The sequence below is a fragment of the Gymnoscopelus microlampas genome (assembly GCF_963454915.1).
Source record: "Gymnoscopelus microlampas genome assembly, chromosome: 24".
Classification (NCBI taxonomy): domain Eukaryota; kingdom Metazoa; phylum Chordata; class Actinopteri; order Myctophiformes; family Myctophidae; genus Gymnoscopelus; species Gymnoscopelus microlampas.
In genome coordinates, this window is record NC_139961.1 from 3,324,073 (window position 1) to 3,350,802 (window position 26,730).

At 41.6% G+C, this 26,730-nt stretch overlaps 1 protein-coding gene and 1 pseudogene across 2 annotated transcripts in view; one reads left to right on the forward strand and one right to left on the reverse strand.

Annotated features, from left to right (window-relative positions):
- The window catches only part of LOC311041053 (uncharacterized protein), a gene marked incomplete at its 3' end in the record, with an annotated part of 464,158 nt that overhangs the window by 415,309 nt on the left and 22,119 nt on the right, over window positions 1–26,730 (reverse strand). The gene's annotated exons all lie outside the window — the stretch shown is intronic.
- Window positions 2,856–25,064, forward strand: LOC311040973 (annotated as a pseudogene). The gene is made up of 14 exons (XR_014602953.1): window positions 2,856–2,938; window positions 8,380–8,539; window positions 12,347–12,395; window positions 12,916–13,041; window positions 13,966–14,311; window positions 15,605–15,804; window positions 16,313–16,485; window positions 17,601–17,698; window positions 18,215–18,295; window positions 19,760–19,846; window positions 20,445–20,687; window positions 22,221–22,331; window positions 22,887–23,003; window positions 24,455–25,064. The product of XR_014602953.1 is annotated as an uncharacterized misc_RNA (transcript).

A 26,730-nucleotide genomic window follows, 5' to 3' on the forward strand; every position in this document is an offset into this window, starting at 1 on the left:
ATGAGAAAGCTGAACCTTACAGGAAGGAGAGCACAAATCAGTTTACTAACCATGGCCCCAAAGACATCAGTGTCCAGCTACATGCTGACAGACTTAAAGATTTCAAGCCTCACTGGGAAACGGTTTTATGACCTACCAAAAGTCTACACACAGAAGAGGATGCCTGTAAGCACAAGCAACCTCATCACAGAAAAGGAGCTGGCTAAGTGGCCATACTTAGATGGTGTAGCCGTTCCTCGCATTCAGGCTGAGGTGGAGTTGTTAATAGGTACCAACGCCCCCAACTTGCTTGAACCGTGGCATGTTGTAAACAGTCATGGCAATGGGCCATATGCCATTAAGACCCTATTGGGGTGGGTTATTAATGGTCCCCTTCCAGACTACAGTGAGCAGCGGAGTGAGAGTGACTGCCCCGCTGCCACTGTAAATAATAATCGGATCTCCATAACAAAGTTGGAGTTGCCAAACAAACATTGTGTTGATAGGCAACACAGTGTTAAATTGAAAAGGAAGTTTGAAAGGAACGAGACCTTCCACAAAGAAGGTATTGGAACTGCCTTGGAGACACAAAGCTCCTGAAACCCTATCAAAGACTAAAACGACTACACTGGTTAGCCAGTAACAAACCTTTGCCTGCTTCAAAAAGCTGTAATTTGAAACATCTAAAGAGGAATTTTGGTTTTTGTTTCAAATTCATATTGAATGGAATTATTGGCTCCATGTTATTTATGTTTAATTGTTCACGGCCTCCTGCCATTCTCAATTAGGGGCCGGTGTGTTGGAGCCAAAATGCCTTAATATTTATTTTGTTTTTGTTTTCTTTAATTGAATGGTGTGGCCTTGGTATTGACTGACGTCATGTCAATCAGTCGGTGGGTGGTTACTATGGGAACTATGATATACCAGTCAGTGGGTGATTGTGGGCAGGTGTGCAACAGGGGAAGCCACACAGTTTTCGACCGTGCTATGTCATGCGATGTCGTACCTATGTCAAGCCGTACCAGGTCGGCGTTCCATGTCTGTATTACCAGTATGTCATCACTATGGATTTAATTGGTGTTAATAAATGGATTGACATATCCAAAGATAAATGCACTCTCTGGACATTGAATGATTTGCACGCGTCAAACTAAACGTCAACCAGTTGCCCCTCAGGAGTAGGCTACCTAAAGGTCTGGGGCTCTACAGGCTGCAATTCAAAAATGGCCCCTGTCCAAGTCCTAACCTACCCCATGTCCTAACCTAACCTACCCCCCCCCTCTCTCTTTCTTTTTTTGTACATATTTTTCACCCTTCATACCAGTAACCTGTAAACTGATTGTATGACATTCTGTATAGTAGTGTGTATATCTGTCTGTCTCTTATATGTCATCATGATTTGTGTGCGTGGGGATCTCATCTTAAACAAGCTACGTGCTTAACTGAGCTATCCAGTTTAGTAGACCTTGTATTGCGAATTTGTACTTCCATGTACTGTTATGTACTGTCATGTACTGTTCTCATGTCTTACTAAATAAAGTACATCAATCAATCAAGAATGTATGTGGCCAGACAAAAAGTGAGTATAATGTTATCACTGTCTATCCAACCCTAACAATATAATTGACATGACCCAAAACGTTTAATCCATATAAAGACACTTTGTCTACGTTCACACTGGCACCCATAATTAGATTTGTGGCCTATCCAGACTGGAATCAGGTTTGTTTTTATCAAGTCTGAACAACAAAAAACGCATGGAAACTGAACAAGTTCTTACTTCACCCAGCTCCTTTGTGGTTTGAGAGAAAAGTTTCCTCAAACCATACAAAACCAACAAACATTTGGGATTATTTCTATATCGTTTCGTGTATAAGTAATGGAATATGTCATATAAAAGAGTCTGTAGGCTATCAGTGTCTCAACATTGTTCTAAATCCAAAATATGTTGAGAATACTGTCAATACAGCAATAATTAAGTTACAGCATTTGATCTAAATTACGTTAGAATATGTTTTTTTTCTACATGAAATTAGTGCTACGTCAAGTAACACATGTATTTTGTCTGGCAGCTCAGCTGGCTGTCAGCAACACAGTATAAACCCACATCCTGGCTAGGGAACAGGAATCTAACTACTAGGCAGTGTTACCATGTCCGCTTATTATAAGTCACTTTGTGTTTGATTTTCTGTAGAGTTTCTTAAATATTGGTAGTTGCGGGTGGTTTTTTTGGCTTGTTTCTTAAGTGAACTTGATGATTTGGGCTTGTTTCTAAAGCGCAGTTGCTTGTTTGGGCTTGTTGTTGAAAATAGCAGATCTACAAGCTTGTAGGTCGGCTATTTAAAATAGCCTATGTATTATGTTTAAAGTGCCATAGTAGCTTCTTTTGGGCTTGTTTTCATAGGGGACCTGGTTGCTTGTTTCTCTCGCAAAACCTGGCAGCACTGCTAGGAGGAAGTAGGAACCTACTGTAACCATAGAGTTGACTGTAGTGTAACCAATAACCATAGATGACTGTAACTAACTATTAGCAACCTAGCTCTGGTCCATAGCGTTAGAAGGAGTTCTCCATAACACATACATACTACTAATACTACTCACGCTACTCCCCAAAACAAAGACTGTTTTAAGATGTTGAAAGCCTACTTTCCTTAGTGGGAACACTCTGAGCCCCCCACCTCACGTCTGAAATACACTTTTTGGTCTGAAAATAAAATATTTCACCGGAAGGAAAACAATGCTTTAGATACTCCACTGCGCCCCCTACAGATCTGGTCAAAGAAATTCTTCCTTGCTAGGAACCAGAGTCAGCATGGAACCAAACACGCACGGCATGTGTTGCTACCCGGGTCTGTATCCTTGGTGACACACACAACATGGCGGCCAACATAGAGCTAATCTTCCAGGATTTTATTCTGAATAAAATAAGAGAGATTGAGGACCAGCACGGAGATAACGGGTGCGTTGACGGAACATTAAACCCTTTAAATGTGTGCTAGTTCATAACTTTACTTTAAAAAAGCGTTTGATTAAGCATTTTAGTGCGTGAAACGATGCGTCCAGACGTCTTTATGCAACGTTAGCCGATGTGCTAACGATGCTAACAATGATCAGAGCTGCTATATGTAGGGTTGCTCTGCAGTGGTGGAACAAAGTACTCATTTGTTACTTAAGTAAAAGTATCAATGCAGCAATGTAGAAAAACTGTTACAAGTAAAAGTCCGGAATTCAAAATGTACTTGAGTAAAAGTACAGAAGCATTGGCATCAAAATATACTTAAAGTAGCAAAAGTTAAAGCAAAGGTTTGAGTTAAAATGTTCGCTTAAACAGAAAATAAATACTATCTATTCCAAGATTTGCACAATTTGCACGATTTTTCAAAAAATAGCCAAAGTATAAAATATGGCAAAAGTGGTTAAAACGATTGTGACACTATATTAACACATTTAGGTAACCTTTCAAGGACCCCACTTTGAGAACCAATGTTTTAGGCATCATAAAACCAAAACTGGTCCAATAAATACACTGCACAATAATGACCACCCCGCATTGCTACTGAAGTGAACTGCATGTTATTTCGAACACAATGCTGCACTCTAAAACACTGAGTGTTACTTTAACCCCCGAGAGTGTACAAATGGAACCAAGTGTACCCGCAAGGGTTCATTTGGTTGCATTTTTATGCCTATTTAAAGGCATAGTAGGTAACTTTGCTCTGTTTTTGCATAGTTAAAGATTAAATACATTTTTCACCAATCATTTCCCCCTATATACCAGAAGTGAGTAGTGTGGTGGTGACTGACGTGGTGTTTACCTACAGAAACACACTGCCCTCTTGCTGTGTTTTTGGTGTTTTCACCGTTTGTTTTGGGAGACCAAAAACATCCCTGTCTATCAAAACAAACGGTGAAAATACAGTGTAGTTGTAGGTAAACAACACCACCACACTACTCCAGTGGCTGATGATAACTGCTGGTATACATGGAAATGATTGGCAAACAGTGTATTTATTGTTTTGCTACGTAAACAACACAGGGAAAAGTTACATATAGATATTACGCCTGTGCTGCAATCCATACGTTTTGTTTCCTACTACCCTGGATTCCTTGTACCAGGAGTGATTGCACTCGTGATCTCATGATGTCCAAGTTTGAGCATCAGTTGATGTTTTATTAACCGTTATTATCATTTATCATGATAAACAATGCTCACAATAATCGTATCGTGGAGATTATAAACAGACCTGTAATGTAAAATAAGAGCGCATTTGGTGCGCTATTATTTCACTCTACGCAAAAAATAGCAGATCTACAAGCTCACAACGCGTTGTAACGCAGCTTGTAGATCTTTGGCTATCTTTGGCGAATGTTCCCCCCAGAATCCTGGCTTTCAAGTGGTTAACAAAAGTGTCATTTTAAGTTTTTAGCATATTTTATTTATCAATGGAAGAGTAGGGCAACCACTGCAGATGTAGTTATGTTGTAATAACATACTCTGCCTTACAGATTGGTTAAATTAGTTCCGGATTGCAGCTTTTAAATGAATGAACACAGGCTTTTACTTTGTAGATCTGTGTATGTGGTTCTGGAGGTCTAATAATAATAATAATAAACTTTATTTATATAGCACCTTTCATGACCTAAATGCAGCTCAAAGTGCTTTACAGAAAACGAAAGAAAAAATGAAAACAAAACACAGGGTAAAAGCAAAAAACATTAGAGCAATGGCAATAGAGCAAATGGTAAAAAGGGCAATGGCAAGAAGTAATGGTTACAAATAAGAGGCAGCGGGTCAAGTAAAACAATTAAAACAATAGAGCAGTGGCAAAGTACAGTGGCAAGAGATAAAAGCTTAAAGATAAAAGGCAGTGGGTCAGGCAACGATAAAGACAGAAACAACAGCACAGAGATTCAGAGTGAATAAATGAGTTTTGAGCTGTGCTTTAAAACTGTCGACAGAGGGTGCCTGTCTTAGGTGCAGAGGAAGCTTATTCCAGGCCGTCGGCCCGTAGAAGCAGAATGCTGCTTCGCCGTATTTTTTATATGACATTTCAGGCACTTCAAGTAGGCCTGCACTAGAAGACCTGAGGGGACGGTTTGGGACGTATCTGGGGAGGAGGTCATAGAGGTAGGAGGGTGCCAGACCGTTGAGAGCCTTATAAACAAGCAAAATAATTTTAAAATCGATCCTAAAAACAACCGGGAGCCAATGTAGTGAAGCTAAAACTGGAGTAATGTGTTCCCTCATCTTAGTTTTAGTTAAAACTCTGGCTGCCGCATTTTGAACGAGTTGTAGTCTGTCGGTTGTTTTCTTTGGCAGTCCAGAGAAAAGAGCGTTGCAGTAATCCAAGCGAGAGAAAACAAAAGCGTGGATCAATGTCTTTGCATCATCCAGCGACAGATATGCTCTAATTCGTGCAATATTCCTCAGATGGAAGAAGGCAATCTTGATAACTTGACCTATATGTGTATTAAAATTCAGTTCAGATTCTATTATAACTCACAGGTTCTTGACTGTAGAGTTACTTCCTACAGTGGTGTTACCAAGCCTACTTCTTATTGATTCTTTCTGTTCCCTTGAGCCAATTATGAGAACTTCTGTCTTGTCCTCATTTAGCTTCACAAAGTTCTCGCTCATCCAGCATTTGATGCTGGACAGACAGGACAACAATGGGTCAAGAGCACTGGGGTCGTCTAGACATGATGATATAATACATGGACAGTGAACAGTTGTTTAAAATGCCAGAAACCAGAGATTGAAAGACAATATGTCTCCTCGACTCCTCCTCATATAAAGTTTGATGAATGACAGAAAAGGAATTTGAAAGGTCTGGGCATGCAGTGTCTATTGCCGACTGACACAGTTATTTAATACAGCTTTTTTTCTTTTAAAATATAGTCAAACAAATAGGACCACCCAACACAAATCAATGTCCTGTTTACCATTGATTATTGTATTGTTGACAGTCCCAGCTTCTATGTCTTCAAGTTTTTCAGGCCAAGGACCCCTTAGTTGACAGAGAAATGAAGCAGGGACCCCCCCACTATATATTGTATAAAATTGTTTTGCAGATTAAACTTTTTCATAGATTTAATTTAATAGATAGCTTCATAAACGTGTTTGACAGCACTGTCATCAGTGTTGGTTTGTATACACATTATCTTTTCCATGAAAGTGTTGGATTCATGTTGTTTATTATTCTTAACTGAACAAATTAGGAAAGAGGTTGATAGTGGGAAGCTATGTGGAATGGTACTGCTTGAATTACGGCGAGCATTCGACACGGTGAACCACATTAGACTTCTCAACAAGCTTGAGGCCCTGGGGGCAGACAGGGCAGCATGCAAATGGTTTCAATCATCCCTACGGACCGCGAACAGATGGTAGAGGCAAATGGTGTTTTGTCTGATTCAAGCATCATGAAATATGGTGTCCCTCAGGGAAGCATTCTAGGCCCAGCACTGTTTTTAGTATACGTGAATGATATGACAGACGCCTGTAACTGTGATTTGTTCTTGTATGCGGATGACTCTGCTCTGCTAATGTCCACACTAGAGAGTTCCCTGAGTCAGGAATTGACAAATGTTAATTCCTGGCTTATAGATAACAAGTTATCTTTACACACAGGGAAGTCAGAATCAATTCTGTTTGGCTCTAAAATCAAATTAGGAAAGAGCCCTGAATTCAAGGTCAAATTAAATTCGGACTACATTGAAGCAAAATCATCGGGGAAATACCTGGGTTGTATCTTGGAGGGTAACCTAGATGGCCGAAATATGGCCAGCAAGGTATTGAGCAAAGTCTCCGGACTGACTAAATTTCTGGCAAGGACAGCAAGGTACTTGGATAGGGAGACAAAACAGGTGGTGGCCAATTCTCTTATTATGTGCCATTTTGATTTTGCATGTACATCTTGGTTCGAGGGCTTAATGAATTCCCTCAAAACAAAGCTACAGTCAGCTCAGAATAGACTGATCAGGGTCATACTGGGGTTAGGACCCAGATCCCATATAGGTAGGAACCAGTTTAGAGAACTCAACTGGCTCCCAGTAGAATCCAGGGTAACCATGGCCAGATTCACCATGGTTCATAAGATAATGTATGGCGAGGTCCCCATATTTTTAAAGACATGTTTTACTCAGAGAAGCGAAGTACACAATTTTTTCATCAGAGCCAGTGTAGCAGATTTGAGCCAGCCGGCTTTTAAAAGTAAGGTTGGTAGGGAATCTTTTACTTACATAGGAGCCACACAGTGGAATGACCTCGAAAACAGTGTCAAACTGACAACAAATCTGAGGACTTTTAAATACAAAACGAAATCATGTCTATTAGAAAAGGTTCCCCTATAGAGGGTCTTTAGACTAGGAAAGATAAGGTAGCACTTGTTTGTGTACTGTGTATGTTACTTGTGTTCTTGTATTGTTTGTATGTATGTATGTACTGTGTATGTTTACTTGTGTTCTTGTATTGTTTGTATGTATGTATGTATGTACTGTGTATGTTTACTTGTGTTCTTGTATTGTTTGTATGTATGTATGTACTGTGTATGATACTTGTGTTCTTGTATTGTTTGTATGTATGTATGTACTGTGTATGTTACTTGTGTTCTTGTATTGTTTGTACAGTATGTATGTATGTACTGTGTATGTTACTTGTGTTCTTGTATTGTTTGTACAGTATGTATGTATGTACTGTGTATGTTACTTGTGTTTTTGTATTGTTGCGTAATGAGTAATGTGTACTGTGTCTCTACTGTGTATGTCACTTGTATCTTTGTAGTGTTACGTTAGTTACATGTGTTTTGTATTGTATTGTATTTTTAACGTATTGATTGTTAATTGTAAGAGGACCTCAACGGAAATAAGTCTCAGGACTTTCTTGTGTAATCCTGTGGTGACCATGTGGTTTTGGCTTTTCAAATAAATCAAATCAAAAATGTTAATGTGTATTTTCAGACATTTAACCACTTAAACCCTCAATACTTGACCGTTAACTCTGTACTTTGTCATCTCTTTTTTTCCCTCTACTCCAAACCTCTTTGCAGAAAATAGCAGATCTACAAGCACACACCGCCTCGCAGCGTGAGGCGTTGTGTGCTTGTAGATCTGCTATTTTCGGCTAATGATGCCCTCAGAATAGGGATACGAGGGTTCAAGCGGTCAAGCGGCAAAGTTGAACTTTCCTCAACTTGTGCAGTGGGGAGAGTGGCGATTATTATTCCTCGCCATAAACAACGTGTAGAACCTCGCCACTTTCTTAGAACGCAGAAGCTACTGAAGTGCTACTGCTGGTGTGAATTATTAAGCATAATAAATATCCAAATTCCATTTTGGGGATGGGAGAGAGTTCACAGAAACCACATAAATGTGTGTTAACCATTTAACTCTTTATCTCCCTAGCAGGTCGCGGTCGGCCAGGAGATCCAGAAGAAGTCGGTCCAGGTCTCCCAGGCGGAGGCGGTCTCGATCCAAAACCCAGTCCCCATCTCGCCGTAGACGCTCCCCATCCAGAGACAGAGGCTCTGGCTCTAATAAGGACAAATCTACCGTATGTGCCGTCGTTTTCTGCATCCCTTTTTGTAGCGCTAGTTTTCTTTTTTTGTGAGTGCTTTTTACTCCTTTTTCTCCCCAACATAGTCGTTATGCCAGGTGATTCCTCCCCACACACATGTCTGTGTGTTGTCACTACTGTTGTATCCTACTGACTCACCTACCAGTGAGGAGCCCCCTCCTCACTGGCACATGTTGGCCTTCGTCCAACATGTGCCGCCCCAGTCCGTAGCATTACATGCAATTGCAATTATCACCGTCCCTGCCCGGCTTCCCTCCCCCTGAACACAGGCCAATTGTGTTTGTGTAGACACTCGACAAAGCCGGATGCACCACGGTGGATTCAAACCCACAGCCTCCGTGGTGGTGGACAGGCACTTTAGCACTGCGCCACCCGAGCGCCCTAAAATGCAATTTTTCTAACCCATTCAGTCCGAGGAAGCATCCGTGTCAATTTAGATTTTCCTATATCAGTTTTTCTAAAAACTTTTAGGATTTAGAGGGTGTTGTTTGAATCGGCCTCTGGTAAAATGGGCTAATGTTTTTTTTGTCTTCCCCTCATTGATGTACAGACAGTGTAGCCTACAATATAAACAGCCCAGAGGTCGCGTTAGTCCGATAATTGCCGGTTTTGACCGTTTATTTATGACAAAGACCGGAAAAAATAAATCTCTCCGGACATCCTGACCGGTTGATAATGACACGGCTGTTCATTAATTATCACCGCAAAATTAGGCACATTTCAATCCTCTGCTTTGCAAGCGCTCTCTCTCTCTCTCTCTCTCTCTCTCTCTCTCTCTCTCTCTCTCTCGCTAGTTGTTGCTGCTGCTGCGTAGCCAGCGGTCTCGGCAGTCCGCGGTCCGGTTACAAGTTACCTTATATAAAGTTGTGTATTTAACAGCCAATCACACACAAGTTGTATCATTACTAGTTAGAATATGTCACAGATACTAGTCTAATACAATGGCACTTGTGAGTAAAGTGGCAAGTTGTTGCCCTACAGTTTAACAACAGTGCAGGTTGAAGATGAAATCTAACACAGATGCGTAAATACTCTTCACAACAGCTATAGGCTACTGCAACTATGGCATCGAGGTGAAACATGACGTTAATCATAATCGTGGACCTATTTTTAACTCTATGAGGTGGACACGTTAAAACGTTACCACTTTGAACTGAATAGCTCTATGAGGAGACGATAAGATTCTCACAACTCATCAACTTTCCCACGGCTGTCCCAACTAGACGCACGGACCGCATCCACTGTCTAATTATACAGTATAACCTCCTGTGAGTGAGTAGTGGTCTATATTTATTGCCCTAACAGGTCAGCTGAGCCACGTTATGAAGGATTCATCTGAAATGCCCAATTTTGTGCAGTGCCCTTTGATTAGAAAATGCATACAAACGCAATTGATTATTGAGAAACCATTACGCACGCAGCATGCGCAAATGGTAATGTAGGTAATTAATGTATTTGTGTAAGATGACCCTGCTATATAAAATGTGTATATTATGATGGTTCATGTTCAAATAGCTCAATCCAAAATATAATGCTGTAGGCCTAATTGTTAGGCTGTATTTACGCACCTGCTTGTCTTTAATGCATACAAATAATTATGACCGTTATTTTTGTCAGATGTCCGATAAATTTAAATCCTTCCGGACATTGGGACCGGCAGATTAAAATCCTAGCGCGACCCCTGAAACAGCCTTGTCATCTTTTTCCCCCAGACTTTGATTGATTGAATGATTGTTTCATCCAGTCATATCCTCATAATTAATCCTTTGCTAAGTCCTGTCTGTCCCCCGTGGCTACTGCAACGCCCGTCAACCTTTTCACCAGTCAACATTCTGCAAGTCACGGACGTCACTGAGTGTCTGTATGTGAGAGAGAGAGAGAGAGAGAGAGAGAGAGATGTCTGCTGGCCCGGACGCATTATTTAAATACTCCCGGCCAACTGACCGTACATTCCACTGTTCCTGCTCAGGCCACTTAGCCACTTAAGCCCTATATGCTCTCCTGCAGGGATCTTCAACAGGGGGTCCGGGACCGCTATTTTCGGCAAAGAGGTTTGGTGTAGATAGCACAACGCGCCAAAGGCCAAGTTTACTAAGTATTGCAGGTTTAAGAGGTTAAATGTCTGAAAATACAAATCAACATGAATTCAGCAGCTTATTAGAAAAGGTCATGTGTAAAAAAACATGAATTTACACTGACGATAGTGCTGTCAAAGCCATCTATGAAAAATGTAATACAGTGTATAGTGGGGGTCCCTGCTTCATCACTATCTCAGCTAAGGGGTCCTGAAAAACATTGAAGACCCCTGCCTTACCGTATGATGAATAGAGAAAATAGCCAATCTACAAGCTGGGTCAGGCCAGTGATCTTGAAAAGTTTATTTTTTAACCTAATCTCAACCCCTGTGCTTCTTATCGCAAAATAGCTTTAAAGATATATTCATTTGTTCACGTACTTGTGTCGTCATAAGGGTGTAACAATGCACTTTTCGGTGTGTAACTCAGGGTCCTTTTCGATTGCACAAGAAAAAAACAATAACCAGCAAGAATCGGAGCTACCAGGAACTCACTCTAGATATACAGTAGTTCTACGTACTCAAGCTTTCGTTTCCTCTAACTTCAGGAAGATTAATAGCCCAGTTCCCTCTTTCGCTACAATATACCTTCTTGTTACTTTTCTTTCACTCAAGCTCTCCTTGCATTTTGTCTTCTAAACAAATGATGATGAGAGCTTAGGTCCTCGTTGTTCCTCCTTGGTCCTGTGGTTTCCTCCGTTATGCTGATATTATTACATCTTCTGCAACAATTTCAGTACAGCGGTAAAAAAAAAAAAAAAGAAGAAACAGAAAACACAAATGTTTAGTGAGACAGAAATTGGTGAGACAGGGAGCAAAGTGCAGACTCAGACAGAGATGGAGACACAGGTATAACGGGTACAGTGTTTACTCTTGGGCTGCAGCTGTTGATTCTTTTATTTGTGATTATTCTATGAATTACTTTTTCAATATGTATTCACAACACACATCAACAAATTGTCATGAACATTTCAGATAGATTTTTAAAAATATATATACTTGACTAAATTGATAAGTCTCACTAATGGCCATTATAAGATGGCACAATTTCCGACTTATAATTAGTAGAGGCGATGACAGGCACAGGGAAAGACCAGGCGACACCTGCTGGACAAATTAGGCAGCACGGGAGGAGACTTGTAGAAGATTTTTATGATTTGCATTCTCCGTATGCATTGGGTGAACATTGGGTATGTTGCTGAGAGAGTCTAGTGGTCTAGCCACAAGGGTCTTCATCAGGCGGTCCGAGGGGGTCCTCAGATTTACTACAGGGGGGCCGCCAATTATTTGTGTGAAAGGATTGTTTATTTTTTTAACATTAACCACTTGAACCCTAGCATCCCTATTCTGAGGAGAACTTTAGCCAAAAATAGCTTATCTATACCTCTGCAAGGCGTTGTGAGCTTGTAGATCTTCTATTTTTGGCAAAGTGGTTTGTTGTAGAGGGAAAAGGAGCAGACCAAGTACAGAGCCTAAGGTTTAAGTGGTTAAATGTCTGAAATAAACAAAACCATTAATTTACACCACACTGATGACAGTGCTGTCAAACAGGTCTATGAAGCTATCTATGAAAAAGTTTAACCTACAACCCAATTGTATATGTAGTGGAGGTCCCTGCTTCATATCTCTCAGCTAAGGGGTCCTTGTCCTGGAAAACGTTAAAGTCTACCGGTACTTTGCCTTTGAAAATAATATATTTACATGTTCTGTCATTTTTACAGGCTGACGTGGTCAGAGTCAAAGAGGAGCGCGTCGCCTCCTCCCTCCGTGGTCAAAGAGGAGCGAATATCTCCACCTCCTCACTCTGACTCCACTGCTGCTGAGGCACTGAAGACGGCAGGAGGATGGAAACCACTCCCTCTCCTAGACGTCAATAGCACCGCAAGGTAACTTCTCCGAGAAGTTATTTACAATGAATGAATGCACAACAAAACCTTAAGTTGTGTTTCATAAAAAAACAAATACTCTGAGTTTTACCATTTGATTTGTAAGACAACATGGATGGACAGACAGACAGACAGACAGACAGACAGACAGACAGACAGTGATCCCTGTTCAAAGTAGTTTAATTTGAAGACCAGGTGATTTTATATTTATCCTTTATTTATGCAGGGGGACCTTATCATGTATGATTACCTTATTCAAGATTGTTGGAAAGTTGTTGCTGTTGTTTTTTTGCATTCATTCCGCTGTCCTTGCCGTACCTCTTGTCTGTGTGATGTGAAAACAAAACAAAAATTACTTTACTGTGTATTTACTCCTTTGTGTCCTGCTCTCTCCAGCTCCTCAGAGAAGAAGGGAGCGTCAGACGGGTCCGCTCAGTCATCTGAAGTCTCCTCCAAAGGTCCCCTGTCTGCGGTCACAAAGGAGCTGACAGAGGCCAGCACAGAGCCAGCGCAGACCAGCGGAGCAACGGGTCAAAAACAGGGAGAGAAGAACAAAAAGCAGAGGACACAAAAGAGAGAGCGGGTAATGACGTTATGACGTTAGCTGAAGAATGCGCTGTTTAAAACACTTAAAACCTATGTACATGGATTAAAGTTCTCAGTCGCCACGACTATCATATGTCACTCACCGAAAATAGGCCTTTTACAAGCTTACAACGCGTCTGCCACGCACTGTAAGCTTGTAGATTTTCGGTTATTAGTTATTTTAAGATTAAAGACTATTTGAAGTGGTCAAACTAGCGATAGAATACATGTTCAATCTTCCAGAAAACCCTAATGATCTGGTTTATTTCATAAAATTAAAGGTTAAAACCTCAATCTCCATTTTCTTCAACTGGCTGGCTGTATGGCCACCAAAACATAATTATTCTACATATTTTGCTTATTTATGAAACGCAGCCCTAGTGTGTGTGTGGGTGGCTCCCTCCACGCTGTTGGCCTCAGTCGTGAGATAAAAATGTCCATGTAATCCATGTATACCTGTATACTTAGTTGACTGGAGTCCCCCAAGGCTCTATACTAGGACTACTAGTATTTCCCTCGACACAAAGCTCTTCGCCGATTACACCTTGTGAGCTTATAGGGACGCTGGGGTTCAAGTGGTTAAACACTGGCTTTGTTAACATGGAGGACGTTTTGACTTGGAATAGCATCACTCTGAAGGTTATAGTCTGTTGATAAAATCAACTCTCAGTATGGGCAGTCCAAGCATAGGTTTTGGATTCTGTGTTTGCTTTGAATTGTCTTTCATTATAATTTAAATCTTTAATAGAACGCTGTACTTCTTTTTTTAGATGTCAGTCAAGAAAATCTAATAATTTATTGTGCAACAAATTCTGCAGCGAAGATCCGAACCTTTGCCGTTTTTGTTTGTTTTCCTACAAACCGAGCAGGATCAAAGCGAGGGACGAGTTCTGCCACCTCCCAGTCGTCGCCGACCCGTTCCGGCTCTCGAGAGAAAGACAGGAGCGCGGCGACCGGCTCCTCTCGTCCCCCCCGCGCCCCAGAAGACCCCACCGCCACCGCTGGGAAGGCCAAGTCACCGCCAGCCAAGAAACGCACAAGAGCGTCCAAGTCTCCGGAGTCACAGAAGAAGAAAGACGGGAAGTCCTCGTCGAAGAAGAAGAAAAAGTCCAAGTCCAAGTCCCGGTCTCAGTCTCGGAGCCGGAAGAAGAAGTCCCGGTCCCGAAGCAGAAGCCCGTCGCGGAGGAAGCGGTCTCGGACCAAAAGCAGGTCCAGGTAGGGAGATCCTTACAGTCGTCCAAAACAGCTGTTCCCAACAGGGCCCACATCTGATCCAGATGCACGGCTGGTCAAATGGCTGGGCCGCTTGCATTCTCAGAGCATGTTTATTTTAATGATCAATCAATCCATCCAGCTTCGATCAGTGAAACTAACGCTTGAAGTTACTATTCATCGGCATCACAATGAAAGCTAATTTTTCAAGGTTTAAAGAAAAAATAAGATGACATTTTTATTTTGTTTTTACTTTTTTAATATTAATGAAATATTATTATTCAAATCTTAAGAGTTTTGGCAATTATTTAGTTCATTTAGAGAGACTAGAAGGTGACAGATCTAGCGAAACTATTGTTGTGAGGCTCTGTCGCCGGGTTCAAATTTGTCCACCAGAGGGAGCTGCAGTCCATTAGATTGCCTGTTTTTAACTGACTTTGAATGCTAGTTTATTTTTCGTCCTGCTGGAGGAGGATCTCACAACCACGTGAGACAATGTTTAAAGAATATATAGTGTTAAATAAGAATATAGTGTTAGTAGCACTAATTCAAATGCGTCCATGTTAATACTTTTCATTGGTTAAATATGTATAAAACCATCATGTCATAGGACGTAGGCGGACATTTTTCAAAGATTTTCCATCACAGCTATTTTGCTTCTTGTGTGCGACACTGTCACATGGATGGAGGTAATAAAATAGGACATCCATTTATGAAATAAGTAACATAAAAAGATGAAATACGGATGGAGATACCAGGATTCTGCTGCACAGTGACCATATCAAAAACAACCCACTGACATGTGAGCTATATTTGGACGTAAACATCGTTACAGGCGTGTGGAACAGTAAGCGGTCATATATTTCATTGGTTCGCAAAGTGGGGTCCGGGGACCCCCAGGGGTCCTTGGAGAGGTACCAGGGGGTCCCCAGGTAAATTAATTAACCCATTAAGACCTGGAACTGTGTCATTTTTTGATTTGAGCTAAAAAAGCATTATTTTACACTTTGGCTATTCAAAAATAGCAGATATACAAGCTCATAGCGCGGCACCGAGTGCCGCACTATGAGCTTGTAGAGCTTGTAGATCTGTGTGCAAATCTTTGAATATATATATTTTTTAAAGCGAACATTTTGAACTAAAATCTTTGCTTCTGGGGGTCCCTGGAACAACATATTTTGATGGGGGTCGGCGGCCAAATACATATGATTTTGGGGGTCCTTGACACGAAAAAGTTTGAGAACCAATGATTTATTTGATTAGTGGCGCTAACAGAATCCTGTCCCCTCTTTAAAGGTCTCCGTCCCGGAGGTCGCGGCGGTCACGCTCCCGCTCGGGGTCCCGGGGTCGGCGGCGGGGTGCGTACAGCCTCAGCCAGAGGGACCGCTGGAAGAGAGAGCCCAGCCACTCCCCTGTGCTCATCCTCCGCAAGAACAGGTCCCCCCCGCGCAAAAAACGCAGCAACAGCAAGAGCCCCTCACGCATCACAGAACTGGGTGAGATAGTAGATTACTTTTTTTTGTAACATGTTTCTTTTGATTATTTATTTTCTACTATAGTATTCCAATTATTATTATTTTTTTTTTATTGTGGTCATCGTGTACACAGACAGTTTTATCATCATAAAATATAATGCATGTTGGCGACTGTTTAAAGTCAACACATAACAGTTCAATCATATGAATCCTTCACCTTTTAAATGCATATATACATATATGTATTTTTGCTCTTGTCCATATATCCATTCATTTTACAAACCTATTCTATTTTCATTTCTCAGTGATACAAAATGATTTAATTCAGTTTAAAATGGACATACAGGAAGTGTTTTAGGATTTTGAATGGTATAAGAAATCATAGCTTTTAGTATGCTGTCGCTGAATCGAATCCACTGTGTATCTTGGACAACTCTTGTGGTTTGAAGAAAGCTAAAGAAAGCAAATCAAGTTCTCTAAACGACGACTGTTCTGTCCCTGTTTTCCCGTGTGATTTCTTCCCCCTCAGACAAGGAGCAGTTACTGGAGATCGCCAAAGCCAACGCGGCTGCTACTGTATGTGTGCCAAGGCGGGCATGCCAATTCCTTATAACCTGAGACCCAGGATGCCGCCACAGCTGCCCATGCCGATGCCCTTACCCGCCATGGCCATGAATGCTGCCCTGGCCAGTATGACCGCTGGTAGGCCTACGTCTCGTTTTATGGTTCCCTGGCTGGTGTTGGTCAAGTTGTCAATCATATGGGTGTCATGTCGGGTTTAAAGGTTGTCTGCTATTTGATAGCTTGTAACAGCAGCCAGGAAAGATATTCAAATGATGCATATGTTCTACAGATCTACAGCCATGGTGATAAATCATGATCCACAAAATACTGCTCTGACAGGAGTGTGTCACTGTGATTTTTTTTTTTTTAAACGTGGCACTGGTCTAGTCTTACAATCTACTTATATAATCGAGGAGTGACTTCTGCCCCCCCGCTGACGCTATACCCACAGCTCTGTAGGCGACTAAACACAATGCCGACACACCACATCTCGCCAACACAGTAGCCACGGCAGATTTTCACACATTTTTAAATATAAAAAGCTGAAATGGCAGATCTACAAGCTCTATTTCTGCTATTTTTACATGTATTAAATTTTTATTTACAATACATTATATTATGTATATGAGTTAGTTAAATTATTGTGTTAATTATTCCTAAACAAACACTGTCAACTAGAGGGTAGCATGGGTCCAAAAAATTGGACCCGAACCGAAACGGACCCGAGGAAATTAGAACCGGTTTCCACCTCATCCTCTGCGTCAACAGCAGCGTCCTGGACATCCTCCCACTGGCTAAACTTTAAAGGAGACACACCATGAATTTCACACACCATTTCAATTTCATTTTTTTTAATTTTTTTGGTATTTTTTGGGCTCCCCAGTGTCTCTTGTACCCCAATTTTTTTTTTTTTTTAACATTCAGTCATTCATTCTCATTTCAGAGATTTTCAGAATGGGCGTGTCTGAACAGGCCATCTCAGAATGGCAAGTTTGCTTACCTCACGAAACTTTCTGCCCATGTATTTTGACAGACAGAATTGCTCAGTACCACAGTACAGCACCCCTCTGCCCAACAGGACATTTTGGTATTGCAGCTGAAAGTGCTTTATAAGCCTGAGAGAATTGACTTGGGATGAGTATATCTGAGTGTTGATTTAGGCTCAAACCTTTTGAAAATGGTTTGAGGGACATACACCATATGATATTAAATATCAAATATTTTTTTTAAATTCATGGTGTGTCTCCTTTAAGACTGGGTCCTCCGGCTCTGCTGCTGCCACAACTTCAACGGGTTCTTCACGGACATGGACTTCACGTGGAAACTTGGCCACCTCATCACGAGCAAGTTGGTAGATCTGATCCCGTTCCTCTCTGGTGAACATCCTGAGTTGTTTAAACTTTGGCGATAGCATCACACCCAGCTTTGCATGGTCGCCCAGGACAATACGAGCAGTAAGAAGATTTTTGCACCGTTTTTTCAGGATCTCCAGTGGCTTAGGGTCTGCTGGTGTAACCTCACAGTGGGTCAGGAGAGTCGATTTCCACAGAGCCAGCAGGTTGATGGTTGGGTAATTCGATCCGCTGAGCTCATCAGTTGCCTTCTTGAAAGGAGTCAGAAAACGAATCAACATCTCCAGCATGTCTTTTGTGATGTTACTCGTTCTGTGCATTTCTGACCTGGCCAGGAGAATGCGCTGGATATCGTCGAAGCAGTTGTGTATCGAATCTAACATGGCAAGCTTTGTGTTCCATCGAGTCTCACACTCCTGTTTAAGGGACCGTGGAAGCTGCAGCTGCAATCCAGAATGCTTGAAAAAGGTTGTTAGTGCTTTGCTCTGTGTCAGACACGCTCTCACTTCTTCCAGATCTTCCTCCTCCTCATCATCGTCAACCGTCTTGAACGTGTGTTTGAGCACTGTGTTGATAACATGTGCATTGCAGCTCTTGTGTTTCCAACGCGATAATGCACACTGTACGTTAGCTGCTTGATCACTAACGAATACAAGTGAGTCGATCTCCTCTTGTGAGAGCCCGAACTCACTTAACTGTTTAATGAGTTCGTTCTTGATGTTAACAGCAGTCTTCTTTGCTTGGTATGGGAAAGCAGTCGTACATATAACTCGACTCTGAAACTTCCAGTCTTCATTTATGAAGTGCAGAGTGATGCAAGTGTAACTAACCTTCCTGAAGTCATCGGTCCACATATCAGTGGAGGCCCCACAACCCATGGCCCTGGCAATACACTGTTTAACTTCAGGGAGAAGGGCTGTTTTCAGACTTTTGCATTTATCCTGTGTGGCACGGGAGATAGTGAAGGCAGACGGTATCAACTCGTCCACGTTGCAGTGTCCATACACCGCCCCCGTGTCCACTAAATTCTGTGCAAGTTGCTGGAATGCTGGGGTCCCAAACATCCGGAATGGTCGCAAATCCTTTGCACAGACTTTTATACAGTTGTCGAGAATGGTACCTTTACGTTTAGTCGGCACTGCACTGCGAACAAAGGCAGTCATGTTACTTTGACTTTGGCCAGGCCCAGTAGTACTAGTCCCAGCAGTAGCCTCTTTTCCTTTTCTTTTGCACGACTTCGCCCGGTGTTTTTTCATGGAGGATGTGCCCGTCTTCACGGCATCATAACACAGGAGTGTATCGCATTTTGTGCATTTTGTTGCACCGACCTTTTTACCCTCCCCGTCCACAATCAAAACAAAACTTTCCCACACATCTGACGACGTTCCTGGGGCTGTTTCCTTCTTCTGTTCACTATATTCTCTGGCCTGGAGTTTGCGTTTCACTTCGTTCAAGTTTGAAGCCGCCGCCATGATTAGCTTCTCTTATAGCCGGAGGCGGAGTGTGTCATCTGCCTGCGGGTGTGTGTGTGTGTGTGTGTGTGTGTGTGTGTGTGTGTGTGTGTGTGTGTGTGTGTGTGTGTGTGTGTGTGTGTGTGTGTGTGTGTGTCGTGACTCGTGACACACCCCCTCGACAACGGCTGCGTTACGTTCCAAATTAATTTGCCTTGAATAGAACATACATACAAAAGACAATATGGATTTTAGAATGATATAGTTAAAATATATACATTATAAATTATATATTTATACATTTTATAGTTTAAAAAAAAAACTCGGGTCCTCCCGGGTCCATACGGGTCTATCAATTTCAAATGGATCCGACCAAGCCCCGAGGGAATTGGAACCGATCCGAACCTGCCCGACGGACAAGTCAATATTTTTGGACCCGAAAATGATCGGTTCTCGGTTCGGGTCTCGGGTATTCGGGTATACCCGGACCCATGCTACCCTCTACTGTCAACCGTTTAAACCTCTCATCCCTATCATGTATATATGCACATACTGTACACTCGTTTTAACGTAACACATCAATTTACGACGAGCACACTTCTCTTTCAGAATATGTCCGTTCGTCCGGCCGTCGGCAGTGATGCAGGCATGGCTAAGGAGTTCCCCGTGTCTTCAGGGTCTCAGCATCGTAAGAAGGTACTGTTGTAAATTCATTCTTTATTTGGAGCAGAACTACCTACAGTACGCATGATGCTAGGCCCTCCAGCAGCAGAACACACAACAAGATCTGTGCTGGTTCCTACTTCCTACCTTTTTATCTGATCCCTGCACACGTATCGTACACAAAACAATCAAGCAAGATGCTGTTTGGTTTCTGTCGGTTCTCAATGAATCTACTTTATTGTCACAACACAGTTACAGGTAAAAGAAAAATAGCATGTTAAAAATCAGTATCATGTCATTTAAAGTGGTCCTAAATCACATGTAGTGCATTCAATAAAGTGCATGTCAGTATCATGTAGCTTCTAAGTCCTAAAGGAAGACCTAAAACATAATATATGTGCATCAGTAGGCTATAGTGCAAACTAGTTAAGCACAGGCGACAGGCTTACGTTTTGTTTGTCTGACAGTTGCTAAATGACTCCAGAAAAACTGTAAAAGACAAACAAAAAATCCTCCAAATTCCTGAAATGGCTGACATTTAGAAGTCAGTGAAGAAGGCTGGCTAGCTATTATTATTAGGTAAAACAAAGGTAAAACTCATAAGATAATGTGGTCTTTGTCGATCCAACAGGAGGGTGATACGCCGAGTGCGTACGGTGACTGGGTTCCAGTTGAGAAGCAGACAGCAGACAAGACCAAAGCCTCTGCTGTTGCTGCTGCTGCTGCAGCTGCTGCTTCTGCCGGCAGCAAGGCCGCACCGGCCGTTCCAGCGGCAACGACCGCGCCATCGTCCGGGGAGGCGGCTTCGGCGACAGTCGCGGAACCGACGTTCGTGCCGGCCACCGACAGCGTTTTTCCTGAGCCTCTGCAACAGGTGAGATGCTGGAGGAGGACTGTTTGTGTGTGTGTGGCTGTGCGTGCGCCCTCTCCTATCCTTTCCTCTCCTTCTGCACTCTCTTCTCCTCTCTCTCCTTTCACAGCGTGGCTCTGCAGGAGAATAGGTGTCTATAAGAGGGTCAGTCTGTGTGTGTGCGGAGCTGATCTCGCAAATCGCGAGATTGCTCATAAAATAAATGGCACATCAATTATGATAATGTCCTACATTGTGCAACATGTTATTGCTGTTGTACAAAAAACCTTTATTGTTTTTTTTAGGATATATAAATAAAAATAGGTATAGTGTTAATTATGTACAATTATAATGGTATATTATAAATGGGACAAAGTAACATTAGATGCAAAAGGCCTTCATTGTGCACAGAACTTGATAAATCACAAAGCTGTAATTACAAGACTTTCATACAACAGTATGTAAAACAAAGCCTATCTGGTATGAACATCAATGACACACAGTCATCATCAACAGTGCACCTGCATACAGTACATTCAGATATGTGTAACAAAAAGTAAAAGGTGAATATCTAAAACAATTACTATAAAACAACCGGGACAAAGCCAGCCATCACCTACTGTAACTACTAACTTGCATCTGGAAAGTGCCACTTGAGAATAAAGTTGCTATTTTCGGCACAAAGTTGCAATCACACATTGATTGCAACTTTGCTCACATGCGTTCACCTCCAACTTTTGCTGAGGCAAGATACAGTGCTTGAAGAGGAACCCTGTCTATGCAGTTGCACTTTTACCCCACAAGGTGGCTTTGAATCTATACAACATGCATAACATTTTTGTAAAAATTCATAAGAGGCTATTTCTAACACCGTTACACCCACTGCCAGTAAGACAACTTGGTCTCTCCAGGCATTTTTCTATTTTTGAAATATATGTATTTTTAATTTAAATTTAAAATGGAATTCAAAGGGCCTCAGATCGGGCTTAAACCTGGACCCAATTTGGAATTCCTCATAGATATGTAATAGATGGCTCACATCATAGGCTGTCCACATGAATTCCAAGATCACATTATTCCTCTGTATGCCCCCCCCCTCCCCCTCCCACCAAATAACCCATGTAGACCTGATGGAGATTTTAAAAACGCCTTCTAAATCTTGACCTAAGTTTTCTGAAAGTCTAAAACTTACTATTCAAAACAATCTATATATTTTGCAATATACATAGTAACATCTAAAATGACACAGATGCTTTCCCAGATTGAAAGTTATAACAAAGTATAGGCTTTCCAGGTCTAAATGGGATAACTAAGCTCTCAGCCTTTAATGTGTGTTATCCTTTTGACAGATAAATATAAATATAAATATATGGTAATTTATATGTATTTTTGTCAATAAAAACATCAATCAAACAAGCCACGCCGTTCCCATGCAGAGCACTGTGAAGCACATTGTGTTTCCATGACTATGAGATGTGACCCTTCTTGACTGTGTTAGAACTACATGAGAAAACGTTCTTGGATCTCATCTGTTACGTTCTCCTCGTCTCTCCCCAGCCCGTAGACATCTCGCAGGCCGTCACCGAGCGGATCAAAGCCCAAAGGCGGTTGGCCGAGAACCCCTACGACGTCAGCGCCATTTGCATGCTGAGCCGCGCACAAGAGCAGGTACATCACTCTTTCATACACACACACACACTCGCTCAAATGCCGCAAAACCTTGAAACGATACTGAAACAAAAGACTGTCTTATTGCAATATTGAAACATCTGAATCCAAACAGACATGTTGAAGTTGCTGAATATCGTTACACACCAGTCTAATACTTAGGCAGAGAGAACGAGGCAATCAGGTGCTCACCGGAGACGTAATAGTCAAAAGAGTTAAATAGTAAAAGTTGCTCCTGGCTCAGACGGGATAAAGCCCCAGATAAAAAATGGTACGAAAGATGCTGTCGTAATGCCTGATTTACACTGAGTTGCGTGCTGAGAATAGCCGATCTACAAGCTTACAATGAGCTTTTAGATCGGCTATTTTCCAAGCAGGACACCCGCACACCACCAAAGCATGAAATTACTTGTCTTAGTTCTACTGGATCTCGTCTCCACTAGACGATATCCAGTTTTTTTCACTGAACCGATTATTCAATCGCTAAAATTTTATTTGATAGAAATGTCTGTCAATGGTTATTATTCAATGAGTTTTTTGACCCCCCTTACCTAGGTGGATGCGTGGGCCCAGTCCAACACCATTCCAGGACTGTTCACCGGCTCCACTGGAGCTCAGGTCCTCAGCTCTGAGGAGCTGTCCAACAGTGGGCCCCAGGCATGGCTCAAAAAGGTAACACGCAAGACTCACACACACACACACACACACACACACACACACACACACACACACACACACACACACACACACACACACAGCGTACGTACAGATCCATTTGTCAACAGTTTTTTTCTTTCTCTCACACACAAGGTACACAGCCAGATGGATTCACACATCACAATTTCATTCACACACACACACACACACACACACACACACACACACACACACACACACACACACACGCGCACACGCCCAACAACACAAGCAAGTGTACAGGTACACCCATGCACATGTCTGTATATACAGTTTAAGGATTACCACCGCTCTTGGAAATGTCCTTTGGGCACTTTTTATTTAGTTGTCATGGGGCAGCATTACAGAACAATATATGCGTTTGGCTTAAATCCTTCTTCACATTCATACAGCATAACAGACTGTATGATAATGCTGAAGAAAGCTTTGTGCCGAAAACCGTATATGCTGCCCATGCCGACTAAATAAAAAGTGCCTGAAAGACATTTCTGTGCTGGTAATCCTTCTGACAGTTCTAGATCTTTGCTAGTCTGTGCACCCAGTAACTATTACTAGAAGAAACTTGAGTAGTGCTTGCATCCTCCTAACCCATTCAATTCGGGAATGCATCTGTCTGTCATTTTTAGATTTCTTTGGCTATTAAAAAATAGCAGATATACAAGCTTGTAGATCTGCTATTTTTGAAATCGTGAAAATGTGTGCAGCTCTTGGAATGTATATATTTATGTTTTAAACAAGTGACATTTTTAACTCAAATATTTGCTTCTGGGGATTCTACAAATGTCTTCTAAATCCCCCCCCCCCCCCCTCCCCACATCTCAAAACATTGTGTTACAGGGACCCCCAGAAGCAAAGATTTGAGTTACAAATGTGTATATATATTCAAAGATTTGCAAAAAAAAAACACGTTTTTTCAAAAATAGCCAAAGAAATCTTAAAATGACACGGATGCGTTCCAGGATTGAATGGGTAAACACATACTGTATACAGTCTACCCATGCAGAGACAGATGCATCTAGCCACATGTACTATCCACATGCACTCCCATCACATACTGCCTTTCACTTCATATCCCAGCTGTCCGCTCCACGCTGCAGGCGCCTGCATTGCTCAACGCCCCAGTTCGTCTTGCACCCTCTTGGCCAAAAATAGCTGATCTACAAGCTCACAACGCCTCGCAGTACGAGGCGTTGTGAGCTTGTAGATCAGCTATTTTCGGCTAATGTTCCCCTCAGAGTAGGGATGCTATGGTTCAAGTGGTTCATGTAAAAAAAAAAACATCCTATTTCAAAAAGATTGGCGGCCCCCCTATAGTAGCTCTGGGGTCCCGGACCCCCTGTTGAAGACCCCTGGACTAGATACTAAATCACCACGATTTATGCAAGTAAGTTTGATGGAAGTGTGTGTGTGTGTGTCTCTTTTCCCAGGTTCCTGCAGATGGACCAGGCCTCTACACAGGACCCGTCTTTACAGCTGCTTCCACCGGACCCCTGTTCTCTACATAGACACACACACACACACACACACACATTCTACAACACACTCAGAGACTCTTTTCACTTTAAGGGCCGTGTCAGTCTGCTGACATGAACCGCGTACGAAGGAAACCACGTATTTGCAGTGGCCTACATTTGTATTTGTACCCTTTGTCAAACATGTTTGGTGACATGGGGGGTGTTCCATTTCAGATAAGAGCATCCTCATTGGTGCGCTGAGGCTGTAAGTAGACAAAATGTTATTTATCTTGTTTTTCCTCTGCTTGTTGGTGGTTATATTTGTGTCAAGCGCCAACCAGTGTTAATTTTGTCGACTAAAATTATGACGAAAAATGTTCCATCGACTACCTTTTTTTACTGACAAAAACTAAATAAAAACTAAGCTATGATGACTAAAACTATGACTGCTAGTAAATGTATTGTCAATTTTGTTAAAATAATTAAGACTAGACTAACGTGTTAGGGAAGACTAGTGGATAAGAGATCCAATAGAACTAAGACCAGTCATTTTATGCTTCCGAAATAGTGTAGATCGGCTATTTTCGCCACCTACCCAAAATATAAATAAATTAGGTATTATGACGCCATCAAGGCCTGCCTTTTAGTCGACTAAAATGTGACTAAAACTAAATGGAACTTTAGTCAAAAGACTATGACTAAAACTACATCAAGATTTGCTGTCAAAATTAACTCTGGCGCCAACTAAATCCACTTATAAAACAGGGGAGTAGTAAGGGTTGATAGGTTAGTGTAAAAAGGTATAATATTCAGCTGTAAATGCAACTTAACCACTTAGACGCTATATACTTCGTTGACCGCGGTTTGTACTACGTCCGCTCCTTTTTATTTTCCTTCTACACCACTCCTTTTTCTCTTTGCCGAAAAAAAAGCCGATCTACAAGCTCACAACCTGTACACAAGGTCAGCTGTTTTCAGGCGAATGTTCACCCAGAATAGGGACAGTACGGTCTCTAGTCACGCAAACACAAATACCATCTTAGTTTGTCATTAGTTTGGACACATGAGAAAAGGTTTATAGAATGTGGTTTCCCGGACGTAAATGGAAGAGTATTTGCGAGATCTAATATCTGCTATTTTTGAATAGCCAAAGAAATCTAAAGTGACACAGATGCATTCCAGGTCTAAATGGGTTAATCAGTAGTTCTCACACTTTGAAGATAGAAGATAAAAAGAATAATAGCAGATGTACAAGCTTGCAGTGCAGCACTAAGTGACACGCTGTGAGCTTGTATATCTGCTATTTCTGAATAGCCAACGTATAAAATCTAAAATGACACGGATGCTTTCCCGGTTTTAATGGGTTGCTAAATGTAATCTGGATAATTAATTTCTGAGGGCTTAACTTAAATGTGTCTGTGCAGGTACATTTTAAGTTTTTAAAGGATATATTAGTTATATTAAAATGTTCAGTCATCAAGTTTCTTTCATGTTTGTACTCAACGTACACAAGATGGTTAACCAAGTGCTTGCATAAATACCTATTATAGAGCACACACTCCTCGAAACATTCTTTTCTCATCATGCAGGGTGATTTAAGCTATGGTTCAGAGGCCCAGAATGGGTGACAGCCCCCGTTTCTACCGTGGGTCCCAATGGGAGACTTTTACCCTTTGGGTTCTGGGTAGGAAAAAAAAAAGATTTTTTTTTAAAGTAGCAGATGTAGCTTGTATATCTGCCTTTTTTTTTTTTAGAACCACTGATTCCTCTAATTCCTAAGAGTTTTCTGAAAAAACGTATGCTATTCTCAGTTCAAAAATGTCCAAATCTGCAGCCTTCCAAGAAAAGTCGAGAGAGAGATGACATTAAAAACTAGGTATAAAATACCTCAAATGTGATCAGTGTTGAATATAATAAGTGTTTATTAATTAATTGGTCAAGAGTTACAGGTTCAGAGTAGAGAAAGGAGAGAGCGTAACAATAAGAATCGCCATCAATACAGACATAGCTCACATATAGATGTTAAAGTGACTACCAGAGTCGGCCTCACCCTCCAGACGGGCACCGGTATGATTAGGTTTGAGGTAAGAAAAGCCCAATCAATAGACACGGCTCCAGCCATTAGCAGTCATAAATAATGGATGCAGAGGGTAGATCACAGTGTCAAATTAAAAGTAATGCTATCTGTGTGTGTGTACGCGAGCGTGCGTTTGTGCAGTGAAGACGGTTAAATATCTGAAAATATTTCG